The 4,442-nt window shown below is 52.5% G+C and overlaps 1 long non-coding RNA gene across 1 annotated transcript; it reads right to left on the reverse strand.

Annotated features, from left to right (window-relative positions):
• Positions 1-225: 225 nt before the first annotated feature.
• On the reverse strand, positions 226-2,457 carry LOC135580055 (uncharacterized). Its single transcript, XR_010474151.1, has 2 exons — positions 1,746-2,457; positions 226-1,657 (listed from the first exon to the last, which is right to left on the reverse strand). It is a non-coding gene; the product is annotated as an uncharacterized LOC135580055 (long non-coding RNA).
• Positions 2,458-4,442: the final 1,985 nt, after the last annotated feature.

Here is a 4,442-nt window from a genome sequence, read left to right on the forward strand (position 1 = left end):
AATACAATTATGACAACCCTTAACCTCAAAGGTGTAATCGCTTTTAGAGATGCATGTAGCCAATGTTGAGAATACCACTTGTCCCGTCCCAACAGATGGGATGAGGAACAAATGAACTCTATACGTGACACGTGCCCCGACTCGACGGATGAGATTGGCTGTGAGTTAACTCCCGGTAATTCTGCGCGGCGATGCAAAGTGAATGACAGACGATCGCAACGGGGGTACAATTATGAATTTACTAGAAGCATGTGGTGGTATACAAATTACAGCAATCGGTGACTTGGCAAAAGTATGTTATAATACCACAAAACTTATCAATACATGGACAGCAAAAACCCTTCTAAAAGCAGTGGATTGGCAACAATTAGTAACTGTAATGCAAAACTTAACAAGACTTTAGCAGCAGAATTTAAACATATAAAAACCATTGTAAAGAAAAGGAAGAGAGAGAGAGAAAATGAAAACTAAGATATCAGAAAAAGACAGGCAGACAGAGAGACTAAGAGTAAGATATGACCACTCCACAGGTATGTCGATCCTGTGACGACCACCAGAGTGGGGGACGCGTTGCATATTTATATGCTGCTGACCTGTATCATACGTGACGTTGTTTTATAAGGCTCATCATTTACATACAAGATATTAGAAGGCGGTTGGTCTCCTCCCTCTGCTCGCTCTTCCTGCTAATTAGGAAGACTCTTCTAGAAATGGTTATGGGGTCTTCAAACTAGGAGAAAGTTGACCATAATGACCAGAAGCGAAATGTCTTGCCCATCAGGAGTAGCTGTTGTTCGTGTTCTCTTCTGGTAGCTGGCGGTTCGACAGATGGTTCATCTCTATCATCCAAATTAGGCCATGTAACCTTTCACGGCAACACTGTTAATAGTCCTTATCTTCCAAGGTGTCTGCCTTCATGGCCATAAAACTTTGGGAAAGATAAGATGAGATGGCAACTATCTCTTCCTCCCAATGTAACAAAAACCAGACGTTTAACGCATAACAAGGTCTTAGTTCTGCTAAGCATGGGAACCAGTGCTTCAAGATTGTCACACCACTTTGTAAAAGAGAGCAGCAATTGATTTTGTGTTATTAGCCATCGTCACAGTCATATTTTAATTTCAAACAACACATACAAACACAATCTTCATAAGATAGAAGATTTTCAAAACATGAAAATAACAGAGGATGTTGACTTTTCTGAGTTGGATACCCTCTTTGGTTAAAAGGAATATTGAAAACGGAACTGTTCTTGTTAATTGTAATTATATTAGCCTTAATGTTCTTAATCTGTATCATACTTTGAAGACAGTGTGAAACACAGGGTATTTTTTTATCTAATGAAATATTAACGAGGGAGAGATAGCGAGGCAGAGTCCCCCCTCCCGGGCAGATGGGGTTGTCACCAGCCTGGCGGAGAGGTTAAGCCAGAGACAAAAGAAACAAAAGGAGCCCCATAAGAAGGTAACAATGAATGAGCAAGCACCGGACACAAGTGTGCACAGCGCGAGGACAGTGCATGCAGCCTATCACATTATTGTATAGCATGTGATACAACCAATCACATTGTTGCAAGGCACGTGGAGACGGCAGCTTTGTCTAAAGTCCAACAATAAAGTGAACTCGGTAAACATCACATTGGTGTCTCAGGTCCCATCTGTCACATGGAAAAAGCGACAATACACTCCAATAGCAATAGCTGAGTCTGGGGTCTTCTTGATTCTCAGACAATCCTTTGTACTGACCTCAGACAGGTATTTGATTTATGCAGCTGTAGATACAATTTACAGTCATATTAACAACGTGGTCACCTAAAAAAAAAAAATATTATAAGAATACTCTGAAAAAACAGCACACAACAGAAAACATTATTCAAAACAGTCTTGAGTATGAACTATAAAACACCACTACAGAGAATGTACACCCTCCTACCAATGGCAACTCCATGCCAGACAACGGTACAAACACAGCCCACGCAATTTAATAGGTCAACAAATTAACGGTGGACACCTAGAGCTCAATCCACTCATCCCTGACTCTACAACTCTGGGCACAACAGCTCCCACCCAACATGCACATCTGCACAAAAAGCCTCCACAAAACAAGATTGAACACATGACTGAAACAACACCAAAAATGTTCAAGAACAAGAACGACTCCACGACCAGACACAACATCGATCAAAACAACCTGCAGGGAGGCAGTGGAAAGGCAAGGAGGCTCTACTGCAACCCCAGAATAAAAAGGAAACAAACCCCACGGTCCCTTAAGAAATGGCACCACGACACAAACAGAGACGGCAACACCAACACGAAAAGATACTGCAATCACTAAAACTTAAAGATGTTGGGAAGAACTGCTAGTCCCTGAGATTGGATAGATGGAAAGCACAGCTGACAGCACAGCCTAAGACAAGGCCAAAAACAGCCCTGAACAAAAACTGCCGTAAGGCAAGAACCCGCCACGTTTTCGGCTGCCGATACCAGAAAACCAACGCCCGATCGGGGCTACGCCGATCGGCACCGGCGTTCCAGATCCCGGGTTGGCACCCGAGAGGCCTTCCGTGCCCCTCGAACGCAACGAGACCCCAGGATCGGCTGACAGGCGCAAGGCAGGCTTCCCGAACTACACCACAACGCAGACGCAGGCTGGAGCTGCCCTGCCCGGCACACGCTGGCATCGCACGGTAAAGGTCCCCAGGCCCTTGACCCGCGCCAAGGGCGCGGTTCCTGGACGGCCCTTGCCCTTAGCAGAGCTAAACCCCCCGTCCCTGCCATTCCCAGCCCCTTCCCAGCCCTCGCGCCTCCACTTAGCTTTCAGAGGGCCGAGGGACCGAACCCATCTTCGGCAGAGGAAAACGCCACGTGCGCCAACGGCCGTCTTCCCGCGTCGCCGGGTTCCTCTTCAGCGCCTGCAGGAGCACGAGAAAGCACGCGCTCGCTAAGCCACGCCGGCACACGGCGCCGCGGGGCAAACGCCGAGTCCGTCCGCGACACCCACCTCCTGCTGAGCTCCAGGGCGGTCCGGTCGGCGTGTCCTGCCGCTGGCGCGGTCACAAACCCTCAGCGCTGGTGACGCCTACGACGGCGAGAAGCAAAAAAAAACGTGGCGCCGGGAACGAGTCCCCGGCCCCACGCTCCTCCTCGCCCCTAGCCCGGCTCACCGCAAATGCTCCTCCCGGTCCAGAGGGCCCACAAAGCGCCTGCAAAGCGAGAAGGAAAAGATGAAGCGAGAGACCGGGCAATACCGGGCTCCGCAACGCCCACCGCCGCCTCACCTTCTCGGCTGCCGGCCGGCGTGCGGCTTCGCCCCTGCCGGCTCGTCTGCGGCACCCGCAAATCCAGAGGCACGCGCTCGGACGCCGCCCGAAAACACAGCCTGCCCGCAGACGGTCCCAGCTCGCCCTCCCTTACCTGGGCCGCTCGCCCACCCGGCCGCCCTTGCTTTGGACTGCCACGCCGCGGACCGCCGAGACGCTCAGCTGCCGCCTGTAAAACACCACCAAAGGACGCTCGGACCCGCGCCAGCAACACGGGACCTGAAACGAGCTGCCGCTTCGGCCCAGCACTCCGTGCTCACCTGGCCCGAGGAGCTGAGCTGCTGACAGCCCGCTTTCCTCTTCGCTTCGCTCCTAGGAAACAGAGAAACGACCGAGCTTAGCTAGAGCCACACGGCACAGCTCCCCTCTGGCACCACCCACCGACCCACCTGCTTACGGCGCACAGCTCGCCTCCTCCGGCGCTCTTCCGGGCCAAGTTGTCCCTCTGCTCCTGAAATCAGGTGATTCTGCAAGTCACCCAGCAGCCCATCAACAGCCTGACCAGCCCACAGGTCTGCTTTCTGTGGCGCAATAACGTCCCAAGCTCTCGTGGAGGCTCTCAAACGCCTGCGCGGGGACCCTCCGCTCCCCTGCCCACGGCTACTCCATCCCAGATGACCGCGCCGCCTCTGCCCACGCAATTCAACGCGTCAGCAGGTTAACCGGGGACCGCCAGAGCTCCGTCCACCCTCCCCTGCCTCTACGCGTCCGGGCAGAGCAGCTCCGAGCCAAACGCGCACCCGGGCCGACAGACGCTCCGCAGAACCTTATAGACCACGCGACGGCCACAGCGCCAAAAACGCTCCACGACGAACACGACGCTCCGAGACCAGAAGGGCATCGATCCCAATAATCTACGGGGAGGAGAGGAGCCTCTCCTGCATCCTCAAACGGAAAAGGAGCCCGACGTCACGGCTCCTGACGAGACGGCGGCAGCACCACAACCGAGCAGAGACGTCGCAACCAAACGAGAAGCTGATGAAAAACCTAAGAACTTCTTCCCAGCATCTTGAAGTTCCAGTCCCTGAGACTGGATGGCTAGAGCTGCCGGCACAGCCCAGGACAACGCCACAATCAGCCCTGACCAGAAACGGCCGAAAGGCAAGAACGCGCCACGCTTTCG

This window comes from Columba livia, chromosome 8, assembly GCF_036013475.1.
Source record: "Columba livia isolate bColLiv1 breed racing homer chromosome 8, bColLiv1.pat.W.v2, whole genome shotgun sequence".
Classification (NCBI taxonomy): Eukaryota; Metazoa; Chordata; class Aves; order Columbiformes; family Columbidae; genus Columba; species Columba livia.